This window comes from Coffea arabica, chromosome 6c, assembly GCF_036785885.1.
Source record: "Coffea arabica cultivar ET-39 chromosome 6c, Coffea Arabica ET-39 HiFi, whole genome shotgun sequence".
In the NCBI taxonomy this organism is placed as follows: domain Eukaryota; kingdom Viridiplantae; phylum Streptophyta; class Magnoliopsida; order Gentianales; family Rubiaceae; genus Coffea; species Coffea arabica.
Window position 1 is genome coordinate 56,949,933 of NC_092320.1, and position 15,550 is coordinate 56,965,482.

The following is a 15,550-nucleotide window of genomic DNA, read 5'->3' on the forward strand; positions in this document are numbered from 1 at the left end:
GAAATAGCTCGTGAGTCTTGATGATAAGGATCCGTCATCGATCAACGCCTTTTCTTCATTCTTAGTCCAGCACAATTTAGGGAGCATCAAAGGATTCACTTCTTTGAAAATTTCCTCAGCTTCCAGTTGACCATAAAATATTGCCATTTTCTCACCACTAAATCTCGTCATGCGCGCGTGGTGGCTACTCACTTGATTATTCTCGTGATATACGTCAAAGTATTGGCCAATCCAAGCATAGACGTAATGGATTGGAAAAGCTACCCCGCATTCTCCAAGGTTAGGGGCGTAGACGATCTCCCTCAACCCATGATATATGCTCGCAAGGACGGGAATTGCAAGACAAAATCTTTTCTCTGTAGCCATTAAGCATGCAACTTTAAAGACACTTGGGCGAATGCGATCGACCTTTTTGCTTGGCAAAAGAAACTTGCAAATCCAGCACGCTATGAATGCTGCAATATAGGTTTCCTTTCTTAAATATCCTGGAATGTCCAGTGTGTCGAAAGGGACGTTGAAGTCCTTCGTATCAGCAAGGTCGTAAGGCTCCACGCTTCCAGAAGGATTGTAAGTTATTTTTGGTTTAGATGTGGTCTTCCTTCTATTCGCTCTACTCGGAGGAGCCCTATACCTAGTCTCTCCTTTGAACCAGAAGCGAATCCAGTCCTTCATCCATACCCCTTGGTCGTTCGTCCAAAGGTGGTAGTAGGCAGAAAAGAGGTGCCTGCAACTCTCGGGGAGAAGTGGCTTCCCTTCTTTGTCACGTGTAAGGAGCTCCCGCGCCGAAGGAACAATTTCATCGAAAAATGCGCCGTCAATCGAAAGGCCACCGAGTCGATAGAGGTCCCAAAGTGTGATGGACAACTCCCCAACGGGCGTATGGAGTGTGTTCGTCGAGGGACACCAATATTTGAAGAAGGCTCGCAAGACGTTTTCGCAGCGGTCGTAGGAGTATCTCGATGCGTAGACGGCTTCAAATATACCAGCGCGTGTGAGTATGTCTTTATACCTTCCAAGCATGTCCTCAACCCACTCCTAATAATGGGAGGTGAAGCATGCCTCACCGAAGAAGGACGAAGAGATCTTCCATGTAGCTTTGTCAATATTGAATCCCACAAGCGGAAGTGTGAATTTGGCTATTTCTGGATCTCCATTGTGAAGCGACGAGTTTAATATGACCACTTCTTCTTCCCTCGACGTGGTGGAGAAAGTCGACGGTGCCACCACTTCCTTGGTCCACTTGCTAGTCCAATTTTCGAGATGAAAGCTTTCTTCAAGGGGTATAAAAGATTCGGCGAGCGCCCCAACAGCTGGTTTATACACATGTAGCGACAAGCTCTTTGATTGAGGCCCTCCCCTTTCATCCGTCAGTGAAATATGCGGCACTGGCACGGCGTAGTCCTTAATTTGCATGATTGCTGGAATTTTGTAAAAAAAAAAAAAATATTAGAGGATGCAGGAGCTTCGTGCAAGAAGTTTGGTAATTAAATTATCTAATTGGTTGCCTCTTCTCAAATCCCCGGAATTGTTTCGAACCCCTCTTCAAGCGCAGCTTGAGTTGTCTACAAAGAGACAAGTTGACAAAATTTAGATCAAAATCATGTATAGTAGGAATATTTGGGGGGCAAAAAAAAAAAAAAGGGAAAATTCTGCTCAAATACCATATTTGATATTACCCTCATACATGGGAAAAAAAAAAGGGTTCAAATATCATATTTGGTATTATCCTAATAGATTAAAAAAAAACTAACTTTTGCTCAAATAAGCATATTTAGTGTTAAAGAAAAAGGGGGGTTCAAATATTGTATTTGGTATTACCCTAGTAAATGAGCAAAACCAAAAACCAAAAAAAAAAAAAAAACTTTTGCTCAAATAAGCATATCTAGTGTTAAGGAAAAATGGGGGTTCAAATATTATATTTGGAATTACCCTAGTAAATGAGCAAAAAAAAAAACAAAAACAAAAACAAAAAAAAAGAAGCAAAAACGAAAGAAAACAAAAACAAAAAAAAATTGAATTTTCAGCTCTGAGGCATAGCTCATATGCATGTTTTGACCTGAGCTTCATTCTCAAATAATATTTTGAGAAATTGTTTAGTAAAGTCATGGGGCTCTAAGCGTCTCAAACTTCTTGTAATAATTAAATGTTGCAAGTAAAGAAGAAAGAAAAAAAAGGGAAGCCGCAGGTACCTGATGACGGCTGACTCTGGCGTGCGGCAATTTGTTGATGCGGCTTAAGAGAAATAAAACTCGTTGAGAAGAAAGTGTTCAAACGCTACCAATGGATGACAGTTGATGCTTGCGGCTCGGTGAAGATCTCAAGGGTCAGACGCTGTCAAGACAAACTAAAGCAAGTATGGGAACCGTCGATACAAGAAGGTATGAATGTGTGTGAACGAGAATTAGAGTGACTACCTTCAAAGCTATAGTGGAAGAAGCGACCAGATCCTTCAAACGGCTTGCAGCATTGACAACGTAAATGTTGTCTCCGAATCTATTGTTGCACAGACTACAAGGGTAAGCCGCGGTTCCATGCAAAGTAGTAGAACAAGAAACACAAGCAGGGTGGTACCATAGCTTGGAGGAGTAGTGCGTACCTTAAAAATAATCCTAGCGTAGCTCGGCACGTTCTGACCAACTCCAAATTGATTCTATTAGTTTAAGGGGCGGCAAGGCCAAGCAAACTAGCAAATTGTGAATGACGGCAGTAGCAAAAATAGGGGACGTAGCAGCGGCACCTCGTGACAACAATATTCGGGAATCAAAAGGGAAGAGAAATTTTTTTTGAGCAAGTTCACGGCTTTGGACTTGGGGGATTTATAGGGCGAATCTCTACTACAAATCCGGGAGAAAGTTGAGTTCAAATACAACTAGCTTCCTGGTCCGCTTCAATCGTTTGAGGGATATCTTCAGGGGTCCTAGCAATTAAGTCGGCTGTATATTGGGAAGTGGATTCTACACTGGTTTCAGGGGGCTTGCTTCTAAAAAGGACCAGTTTATTATCCCATGCGATATAACTTCCATTCATGTTGGCCTTGGAAGGAATTCTTGTCGCAACCAACCCCTATACGCTGAGTAAGTTGTGTCGGCATGGAAACTTGCGAAGCGGTGGAGTTTATGATTGATCAAGGAGCAAGATATTTACCTCGTAATTAAAGTTGAAAGTTCTCTAGGCCAATTGAAAGGTTATTTGCATGCAAGGTGCTCACAAGACAGATGCTTGCGAGATGGAGTCCCACGTCAATCGCCTGTATGATTCTTATTCGGATATTGAAGGCTCTTGTGGGCAGCTCCTTACTTAAGTGGTCTATTTCAGAAGAGTTATTTCCGCAAAACTTCAGAACTCAAGGAGAGTTAACCTCTTCGATCCAAAGGATCCTTAAGGTGAGTTTGAAGTCAAGTACAAGTCTAATGTGAACCTGGCTTCGGGACTTTCCAGAATGGTCAGTCGAGATTGAGGAAGGGTCTAATCTGAATCCGAATGGGTCTCTACTCCTGCTGAAATTCAATAAGCAAGCTTGGGATTGGTTCGTCCAGATGTAGTTCCCTTCTTAAAGTTGATCTCTTATCTATTGAGTCACCACCGAGATATTTCCCAAGTTCGCAGAGATCGAAGTTGGTAGAATTCACAAAGGGCAAGAATTCTTATGCATAAGGTAGACTAACAAAAGGAAAGCTATTTGGGATCTGGCCTCGGGAGTTATGGGACTTGCAGGACTTTCCTAATCATTTTGGAATTCGAATACTACATGGAACTTGGGCTCAAGACTTTCTAATTCGACTATGCATATCTCGTAGGTTCCTAATCATCATCAGATGCTACCTGGTATTCTCAGTGGTAATTGATCTCTAATATGGGTTGTGCGCAAATTTTCTTGATTAAGGTGGTGGGCGTGATTTGCAGGTGAGTAAAAACAAGGGGCAATTCTTTATTATATGGGGTCGCAATTTATAATTTCCTATTTCGACTCCTGGTAAAGGGTTTGATCCTTCCACGACTTGATTTCTACAAGTCGTAAAGGACTAGCGATTAAAGTTTTGGATTGGTTCGGAATTCAAATTCACCGCCTACTTTGGCCATGGTCCAGCAAAGGTGGTGTTTATGGTAGATTAAATTAAGGGATTCCTCTTGTTCAGTTTGAGATGCAAAACGTTCATATTGTTTGCATTCCACAAAGCAAAGTTTGTAAGAAAAGTGTGAATAAGATTATTTATTGTGGGGGATTCATAGCACAAGTCCCACGGCATTACAGAGCTTTGGATATAAGTTCATGAGTTGATATTCCAATTGTAAAGCTTTGAGCACAAGTCCCACGGCATTGCAGAGCTTTGAATATAAGTCCATGAGTTGATATTTCAATTGTAAAGCTTTGAGCAAAGCCACGGCATTGAATAGATTTTGCTTGGATTGATATTCAAGCGGTGGACATAAGGCTTCCAAATGAAGTGATCCGGCCTCGGGAAATTGGAGGCACTAGTGGTCTTGGAAATTGAGATCAATAAGGCATGAATTGGTGGTCTTCCACGTAGCTATCCTATATGATACAAGTCATTGATATGAAGTTTGCAAAGCTTGGAGTTTAGCCCATTTATGAGTTTTATTTGAAAAGCTAAAATATCAACGGTGTTCAAGTTGAAACAAAAAAAAATGTGTCAAAACTTGTCCGATCAAAATTTGCTTCGGTCTTCAACATTCACGAACAAGTTTCGAGGGGGCATTTGTAGACAATGGAATTTTAATTAAATTACCATTGGTCTATAAAATATTTTTGTCCAATCGGATATTGCCATATGTCATGTACACTTGGAAAATTTGGTTATTAAGCAGCCAATTGTATTTTGCCACGTGTCAGGGTGAGGTGTTCCAAATCAATTCAAATTGCAGGGGTATCTCCACCAACCAAATCATATCATATCATGTATTTATTGGATAAATATCTAAATATTTATTTCTTATTAAAGGGATAATATTTAGAATTGTTTAATCCAAGTATATCTCTTATATACTGCAATGGCCTGGCCAGTAAAATGGCGCCACGTCACGTGTCCCCACAAGTCTGGCCAATCGAGAAATTACTTATCTCTTTAATGGAGAGATAATATTTAACTGGTACAGTCCTAATATGACTGTACGTCTTGCTAGGCAAGTAGAGTGGTGTACATGATCCCAACCTCCACCTCTTGCTACAACTATAAATAGAGGTCTCTCAACCAAGTTAAGGGATACACAGAGAGACTTCAAGAGGTGTCTCATACACTCAAGTATTGAAGCTTCAAACTACGAAGGGTTGGATCTTCAAGTTCTCCAAGTCTTTCGCATATCAAGGCTTGAGCCTCCAAATATTCTCGAATTCTTCAAGTCTTCCATATCAAGATTTGAAGGTGTCGGTGGTTGATCCGAGAACAAGCTGCGAAGCCCTTGGATTGGTGTTCGAGGAGAAGAATCGAAGGAAGCTCTCCATAAGTTCGAGAAACTTCTAGAGATTGTACCTACATATTTTTTTTAAGTTTATATAGTACATATTTGTCGTGTATTTCTTTTTCTTGTCGTTTTGCTGACTTGAAAATTTTATCGCGTACAAATTTCTATTTTTTCCAGAATTAGTTCAATGATTTTAATGTTTGAATAACTTCTTAAATTAGGCTTGTTTTTGAGATAATAGATGCAAAAGATAATGATTTGTAATTTATTACTATGGTTGTTAATTTACTTTTTTTTTTAAAAAAAAGTGTCACACTATTTATTTTACTTGCTGCCATATCTTGATTTATTAAGCTATCGGTTTCTTTGTTTCTGATTTAGGATCCCAAATATATTCCAGTTTTTTTTTGAAACATACAAGGAACGATGAAATGAACTCCCCAAGGAAATGTTCTCTCTCATTTTACGTCACGCAAGTTTACAGCAAAAAGGTCCTTATTTCCCTTGACAGGTATCCTAGTTGTCAGTTTGCCCTTCACAACGCAACCTTACTACTTTTATTGACTTATCAAAATTGCTCACCAATTGGTGTACACCAAAAGCACACCCCTACAAGGGAAAAACAAAATAAGATAGAAAAGCAAGTCCACAGACTACACATTCCTACTAATTAAATAGAATATGCTATTTAAAAAAGGTTTGATCTAGATACCAAGCTATAGACAGTTTCCATTTTTCTTTACTTCTTTGACCTTCTTCCAGCTAACAACTGTTGCCCGGACCTCAGATATAATCCTCTGAACAATTGCTGTAGCATCCCATTTGATTCGGTTGATATTGGTAGAGGGTTGGATTGGATGGTTAGATGAAAGGAATTATAAGTATGAGATCTTGGGTTTAATATTTCCCACTTAAGAAAAAAATGACTTCGATATCAACGGATTTCTTGCCCTCCAAATGATGCGTTCCTGCATGGTGACTTAGAAAAGGAGATCTACATAGAGCAACCGGAGGGGTTCAAAGAAAGTTGTAAGGAAAATCTTATATGCCGTCTTAAGAAGAGCTTATATGGGTTGAAACAGGTACCGAGACAGTGGTATAAGAAGTTTGACTCTTTCATGATAGATCACGAGTACTACAGAACTACATCTGATCACTGTATTTATGTGAAAAATTTTTCTGATGGTGATTTTATTATTCTCTTGCTATATGTTGATGATATATTGATTGTTGGCCATGATACTATGAAAATTGATAGGTTGAAAAAGGAGTTGAGTAGCTCTTTTGCAATGAAAAATTTGGGTCCGGCTAGATAGATACTGGAGATGAAAATCTCACGAGACAGGCAAAATGGGAAGCTTTGGTTGTCTCAGGAAAAATACATTGAGAAGATGCTTAACATGTTTAATATGAGTAAAGTTAAGGAAGTCTCTACTCTATTAGGGGGTCACTCTAAACTGAATATCAAGCAGTATCCTACAAGTGAGAAAGATAAAGAAGACATGAAGAAGGTTCCTTATGCTTCGGCTGTTGGTTGTTTTGATGTATGCTATGGTTTGCACCAGACCAAATATTGCTCATACAATTGGAGTAGTCAGTCGGTATCTTTCCAATCCTGATAAAGAGCATTAGAATGCTGTCAAATGGATTCTCAGGTATCTCAAGGGAACTTCTAGATTGTGTTTGTGTTTCGACAATGGTAAAACTATGCTAGATGGGTACGCCGATGCAAATATGGCAGGTAATCTTGACAATAGGAAGTCCACATCTGGGTGCTTAATGATTTTTACAGGGGAAGCAGTGTCATGGCAAAGTAAGTTACAAAAGTGTATCGCCCTTTCCAGTATAGAGGCGGAGTATATTGCAACCATTGAAACATGCAAGGAGACTCTTTGGTTACAGAAATTCCTTCAGGAGTTGGGTATGAAGCAAAAGAAGTACAACTTTTATTGTGACAATCAGAGCGTTATTTATTTGTGTAAGAACTCTACATTTTACTCTCGGTCCAAATACATTGATGTGAGATATTATTGGATTCGAGAAGTACTGGATTCCAAATTGTTGACACTTGAAAAAGTGCATACAAATGATAATGGTGCTAACATGTTGACCAAGGCATTGCCTAAGAAGAAACTCTTGTTTTGCAGACAAGAAACAGGTTCGGTGGACCCCAAATGAGTTGGAGGGAGAGATTGTTGGGTTTGTGGGCCAGCCCATTGGTGGACCAAACCACAAAATAAAGTCATAGGTTTTCATCCTTAGGAAGTAGAAAAAGGGTCAGCCATCACTTTTGTTTTGCTAGGCAGAAAAACAAAGAGAGAGAAAGAGCAAAGAAGCTAGAGAGAGAGAAACTTCAAGGTCTTGATTGGAGTGTGATTCGAAACTCAATTGAGACGAAATTTTACACACGCGATCCTCTCATGAAGCTCTACTCATCTATTAGTTCAGATTTCAGATTTCCTCTTCATTTGGTAACATCTTACCAAACCCACTTCTTTGACAGCTGTAGTTTTTGGGAGTGATTTTGTGGCGATTTGCTTGGTTGATATTGGTGATATTATTATCATTCGAATATTTCAAATAGACCTGTGTATTCCCATTATTGTGATAGTGGAGATTTTTTTTACTGGACTATGTCCCGTGATTTTTCCCAATTTGGGTTTTCCACATAAAAATTTTAGCGTCCTGTGTCTTTTATTTTTCCTGCATTTTATTATTACTGTTGGCATTACTAGTTGGTGATTTGGTTTATTCCTATTTTAACTGGTACTTGGGGAAAGAGAAATTTGTCCTGAATTAACTCTAATATATTGTGTGCCTGTACTAGTACCCCTTTCCCAGCATATTGGTAGAGGGTTGGGTTAGATGGTTAGATGAAAGGAATTATAAGTATAAAATCTTGGGTTTAATATTTCCCACTTAAGAAAAAAAAGACTCGATATCAACGGATTTCTTGCCCTCCAAACGGTATATACAAAATTAGCCAGGGCTAACCTGCAAATATGAGCTCTAAAGAATGCCTCAGCAATCTATTAATATTTAATTTAAAGATTGCCTCTTGCATGTCATACGGCCTTCAATTCAGTGCCAAGGTCATTATCTAAAGATAAGCAATGATGGAACCTTAAATATTGTCATATAGCACTCAAATTTAATCTCTCAGTAATATTGATATTAGTGACATTTTCAAATCAAAATCTTCCTTAAAATTTCCTTGTTCTTTTCCATATTCGTGTTTCAGTTCTCCGCAATTTTAAGATCTTAGTTAAAGATACCAAACAATAATCATCTAATCCTTTAATTTTCAAGTTATTATTTTCAATTCTTGTTACTTTTTCGTATGGCATTAGGGATGGCAATGGGGGCGGGTGCCCGCGGGGGGCTCACGGGGCGTGGGTTGGGGCGGGGGCCGGGGGGAATTTTTTTCCCCCGCTTAGAAACGGGGCGGGGGGGCGGGGGGGCGGGGGAGTATACCCCCGCCCCATCCCCCGCCCCGCCACCCGCAAAACAAAAAAAAAATCTATATATATATATATAAATGACTATATATTATATGTAAGTTAATTAGTTATAAACTTATGATAATGATATTATTAGTTAGATGTATTATATAATGTATATTAGTTTATGTAATATAATTGATATTATCAATTATATGAATAATTATACATGTCTACTAATAGAATTTATTAATTAGTTATACTAAATTTACTAATACATTTATACTAAATTTCTAATTACACTTAATAGAATAACACTTTTTTCTCAAAAAAAAAGCACAAACACAATGATGAATTAGTGATTGCAATTGTAGTAAAAGTGAAAATTTGACTATTTTAGTTATATTTATTTCATCATATTGGATTGTATTCAAATAACTTCTGTTTGATTGTTTTTATGAGTTTCAATTGTAAAATTACAATGAATAATAATTTGATGATGTGTTGATATTTTAGTACTTGATTATTTATTAAAATTTAATTATAATAAAATTATATAATAAAATTTTACTAACCCCGCGGGGGCACCCGCGGGGGAAGCGGGGGGAAGGCGGGGCGGGGGACGGGGGAAACTAATAGGCAACGGGGCGGGGGACGGGGGAGGGGTCCCCCGCCCCAACCCCGCCCCGTTGCCATCCCTATATGGCATGCTCATGATTTGGTTAGTACAAATTTCTACAGAAACAGTCGGCCTTCCAGGAAAATAGTTGCTCTAGAAGGGACCTGTGCCTCAAAGAGTTAATCTTTTTTTTTATTTTTTCATTTTTGTTTACTAAAAAAACATTAATCATATCTTGGGGGTGAGATATAAGTATGGACCGTTTGGAGATTTTTTATTCTCAAAATTTATAACAGAAATATATTTTGTGTCCCCTTCCTCATTGTACCTTATTTATTTTTAGTAATAAATAAAGTATCCAAGTCCCACCCACTAGAGATGGATTAAAGAATTAATCGTAAGTGGATTGTACTGTATAACGTACGACATTATTCATTAGTTGACAAAACATGAAACAATATTTCATGACAAAACTCCACTGGTGAGCTTGCAATTCAGATTTGGAGTTTCTTTGATCTCCGTTGGGTATTTCTTCAAATGAGTGTGCATTGAGAATTAAATTGATGAGTTGGTGGCTTTCTCGTACACAATCTGATCTAGCATTTTGTCTTTTGAAAGTTACTCTAGTTTATATATGCTGGAATTTATGGAAAGTTGGGAACTCTTTTTGTCATGAGGGCTAAAGGTTACTTTGAGAGGTTGTTGCAAGCTGAATCTGGGAAGATGTGAAGGACATACTTCATTGTTTTTAAGTTCATTATTGCAGACATCTCATTCTTGGCAAGATGGTTCATTGGATTTCACCTATAGCTTCCTTTAAATTAAATACAGATGGGTGCTCTAAGAGTAATCGTAGGGTCTCTGCTGGAGGAGGTGTGCTATGAGATTAGCAAGGACAATTTGTTTTGGTTTTTTCTTGTAACTTTGGGGTGTGCGTGAGTTTGCAGTCAGAAGTTAAGGTGCTTCTTTTTGTCATGTCTTTGCATTGCTAGAGGCATCTTTGATTTTCATAGAGAAGTAGATTCACAAGTGCTTGTGAACATACTTCAAGGAAATTTTGCATGGTTCAGAGGGAAATAGCTACATTAAAGACTTTGATTGCTTCTCGTCTTTCAATTCAGCATTGCTAACTCGGGTAGGACAGCTGATATTTTGTCTAATTCTGGACTCACTGCTAAGTGCTAACTCGGATAAGATTTTTACGGAGTTTGCATCATTGCCTAGAGCAGCGCATGGAGAGCTAAAGCTTGAGAGACTTGCACTCTGTTTGGATCCCCTGTTTTTAGAGTGTTTTTCAAAAATTAATTTTTCAAAAACAATAAAAATTTTTAAAAAGTACTCTAAAAGGTAATGTAAAAATTATTTTAAAATTTTTTGAGAAATTTTAAAAAATATCTCAAAATATATTTTAGAAACTCTTCTACTTTTAAATATTTCAAAATATTTTTTAAAAATATTTCAAAATATATTTTAAAAATTCTGTTACAGCAAAGTTTTTCAAAAATATTCCAAAAAACAACTGATCTTTCACTATTTAGATTTTCATAATATTGTAAAAAAGTACTTCTCTCGCTTTGATTTCTTTCAAAATTTTCCTTGTACTTTATTTTTGAGGTAAGGTTTATGTCCATTTCATGTTTTTATTTTTATTTTTATTTTTAGGGACACCGTCCCTTTCCCTATGTACGGGATTTACCATTAAAAAAAAAATATTTCAAACCATAACTAAACCTCTTAGAGACTAGTCCGTTCACACGCATGAGACCAGTGCATACATTAAATTCATAACAACACCTATTACCAAAAAAAAAAAAATATTCTGTGGGCTAGCCGTGTTTATTTATGTCCACTAGATACTTAATTCCTTTAATAGTTTTCAATGTCTTTTGACCTTTTTCTTTGGTCAAAAACCATCAAAGAGCTGTTGTTCACTCATCGGTATGTCCAAAGACTAGAAAACAATGAAAAGCTGAAACGATATAAATGATCCTCCTATGGTCACCCTAAACTCAGTGCTATTCTTGGCAATTATTGTCCTTATCATTGCCAAGAAGATTATTATAACTGCAGAGCTTTTTGATTAGAAACTTTTATAAACCCGTGCTTCATGTGTTGCTATAGACCAGATGGTCCAAAAAAGAAAAAAAAAATTCACAGAATTTGTAGTCAATTACTATAATTTTTTAACCACCTTTTTTTACAAGTGTTTTAATTACTCAAGGATGACACTTTATGAAAACTGAAATTGCTACTAAACTGAGTTAATTTAGAATGGAAGTAACTTTTGAGAAGTGAAATTGATAAAACTTTGGAGGAGCAATGGTATGAGATTGAAGTCCAATAACTGCTTGCTTACTACATGAATTTCCCTATTCTAAGGCTGCAAAGCATAATCAGTTCAAAAGTTATTTCTTTTACTTGAATTCTTCTTTGAGGTGTTTCATGAATTCATGGATAAGAGAAGAACCTAAAAACCATTATAAGTAGTAACTTGTCGGCCGATAATTGGTGTCATTACTTAAAAAGTTTTTTTTTTTTAAATAAAGAAATCCAATTAGCATCTACACAGGAAAAGTTCAATGCAAAGTCCAGTTTTCTCATCCTTTCAACTTCCTTGCAAGTTGATTCATGAGGACATACAGGGAAAAAATGAGAAAAAAACAAGTAGCTAACTAGTTGCAGTAATTGAATAATAGTACAATACCAATGGGCCTTGTAGCCAATTAGAACATCGACCCTGACTTGGGGACACCTATGTAGGGCTGCAAGCGGATCGATCCGCTTGCGACAGCTTGAGTCAAGCTCGAGTCGAAATTGAACTTGAACTCGAGTTCAAAATATTAAACTCGTTAAGCTCGTGAGCTCAAGTATATATATATAATATTTTTTATTTTTTTATTTTAAGTATATATATATTTTTTATTTTAAGTATATATATTTTTTATTTTCTTATTTTAATAGTAAAATTACATATATATCCTTAATATTTTATTATTTATTAATAAAAAATATTATTTTATTTATTTTTTAAAAAATAAAATAATAATTTTTTATTTTTTTTCGAGCTCAAGTTTTATATTGCCGGCTCGTCGAGCTTGATAAAATTGAGTCGAGACTCGGCTCGATTAGTCCAAAGCTCGACTCGACTTGTTTGCAACCCTACACCTATGGAATCTTATCGATGATCCTTACAATGATTTTTTTTTTCTTTTGGGGTGCATGCGTGGCTTCTAAGGAAATGGGAGGCCTAACTTGTAAATAAAACAATTAGCTTGTTAAGTGGATTAGTTAATTAGTGTTTGACATAAAATAGATTGTCATTTCTATAACTTGCTTATTTTCTAGCAATTATTACTGAAATATTAATTCACAAGTAAAATAATTGTACAATGCATAAGGGTTGCACTTGGTTTAGATTCTGCAAAAAGCAAATATATTACAATCAGTAAATGTTACTTTTGGGTAAATTTATTAAAAAAATTTAAAATTTAGAAAAGAGTAATTGAGAACATAATAAAAAAAAATTTAGAGTGTGTATGGATTTTAGCTTTTGAAAAAAAAAAATTTCATGTATAAGTCTACAGTGACACACCGTAGAAACACCTCTACACCTAATAAATACATAAAAAAAAAACCCCACAACACAGCAACATAGATTATTCTTTTTTACTTTGTTGGTAATTGTCGATCAAGGGTTTTAAATAGACATGTTGATTATTCTAACTCTTATGGATTCATAGACCAGAATTTTTTTTTTTTAAATTTCTGGGTCAATTCCAACATTGTTTCCATTTTCTTCAAATTTCAATTGACTGATATAATTCTCCCGTACGAGAAACCAACATTCTATGTTCAGGAAGCTATTGTACGTAGGTACCATTTATCAAATTCATATTAAATTAGTACAAGCTATATTCAATAGACCAACTTTCAGAGTCTTGTCTCCTCAACTTATATCTGTTAATGGGACAAGGGGCAGACCGTCCAAAAACAACCTAGGGTCCGAATTAGGACTTAACCAGGATAAAATGAGAACTCTTCAGTTCATGGAAGTCCAAAAAATATATATATATTTTTGTTGAACCTTCATTTATGACCTGGATGCATTTTGCTTTGACTACTCTCATCGCTTGGTCGTAATAATTAATCATTAATTAGATACTAATCTTGACCTATATGTGTGAGATAATTGATTAGTTAAATCAATGATAAGTTAAGGTTATTTGAATTATTTCCTTTATTATTACTAAGAAAATGCACGTGTTCTGCGCGTGTGTAACACGTATGCATATTATATAGCAAAACAATAAAAGTAGTAATTTTTCAATTTCCCTTAAAAGTATTTAAGGTTTTGCAAATAAATGAGTACAATATTCATTTTTTAACACATAGATATTTACCTTGAATATCAACTGAATGTTTTCCATATAAATAATTTTTGGTTTTGTGATATTCCATAAATACCACTGTGGGGAAATTCTTGAAGAATTTGACATATAGCCCCTTATTTTTGGTTAACAACGGAAGTGGGTCTAGGTTTGTTTTTCTTCTTTTGACAATGGATTTTAATATTTTTTTCTAGGGTTCTTGTACCATTGTTTGGTTATTTTTTGGAGATTCCAAACATATTTGTGTCATGGAACCAAAGAAAATGTTTATGTCTATATCATCGTAGTAAGTATCAATGAATCAAATTTAAACTTGGCAAAATTTGGAAATATACGATAGGTACCACTTGAAAATCCAGCTTCTTAAGTTTTAAGAGAGGTACTATTATATTAATTTGAGACATAAGACATGCATATAATTATATTTCTCAACTTTAAAGTGTTTTTAATATTAAATAAACAATTTTTCTCATGAAAAAGGGAATAAGCTAATTTCCATATATTTATTCAATATTTAATAAATAACTAAAGTTAGTTAAAATATAGTTTTAAAGAAATTCTTCACATAAAAGTTAATAAAAAGTTAAAGAATAACTCAATTTAAAATAATAATAATAATAATAATAAATATAATGATAATAATAATAATAATAACGACATTTGTCTATTCATAACTCTTGATAAAATAAAAAAATCCTTTTTATTTCTTAATTTTTCAACCTAATTGAGTTAACCTGAAGACCGGCATGTGTAATAAATCAATTAAGAATATATAATTGATCTATAAACTGTTTTTACAAAATTTTCAAACATACATGTGTTTACATACAAATAAGATTTACATACTTGTAGACACTGAAATTTTACCATTTTATTTATTTTTAGTTAAATTTTATTTTATTTTTATTTATTTGTTTCATTTCTATCTCTTGGAAAAAATAATTTTTAGAAAAATCAAAAAGAAAATTAGAAAAGGAAAAAACAAATCAATCAAAATCAGCTTTTGCATTGTAAAAAAAAAAAAAAAGAGGAAAAGGGCAACCCACGCGCGCCAATCCTTCCCATGGCTTCGTACCAGAAGCCATGGATGAATAGTACCAAAATTTGCAGCTGGCCATTTGTCCAATTTTCACTCGTTTTCTTTTGCATTTTTCCTTCCTTTCCAGCCCTTTAGTACAAGAGGACACTTCATCAGCATGAGTCATCAAGAATATTCCAGAAAAAGCCATCCAATGGATTCAAAATTGCCCAACAAACCTCAGCTCTCATCGTCACCTTTGAGGTGAGGGTTTGAGAGTTTTTGTTTTGATATAAAAGCGAAAGAAAGGCTGGAAAACGCTGCCAGGACAAGAGAAACAAGGGGAGGCGGCGCAAACAGCTAAAAAGAAAGAAAAAGTGAGGGAAACTAGGAAAGAAAGAAGAAAAAAAAATTCTGCAGAATTTTCACAGAAAATGGCTGATTTTCAGCCATATTGGAACTTAATTATCTCTTTCATCGTAGCTCCATTCGAGTAGTTTTAAATTTCTGGATAAACTAGGGAGTGGGAAGAGAAAATACTATTCAGATACTTCTTGCAAAAAACGTTTATAACCCCCTCAAATCGAAGCTCGAATAGGATTACCTGGCAAAAAATTTCCAGCAGAAACTCTGAGCCAGGGTTGGCGAATAGGCTTAATTTCTG

The 15,550-nt window shown here is 35.7% G+C and overlaps 1 long non-coding RNA gene across 2 annotated transcripts; it reads right to left on the minus strand.

Moving 5' to 3' along the window:
- Nucleotides 1-1,505: 1,505 nt before the first annotated feature.
- Nucleotides 1,506-3,967, minus strand: LOC140008921 (uncharacterized). 2 transcript variants are annotated; one of them, XR_011816231.1, is made up of 4 exons: nt 2,597-3,967; nt 2,415-2,493; nt 2,190-2,331; nt 1,506-1,562 (listed from the first exon to the last, which is right to left on the minus strand). It is a non-coding gene; the product is annotated as an uncharacterized lncRNA (long non-coding RNA). The 2 variants fall into 2 exon arrangements; XR_011816230.1 differs by having other exon boundaries at nt 2,190-2,493.
- Nucleotides 3,968-15,550: the final 11,583 nt, after the last annotated feature.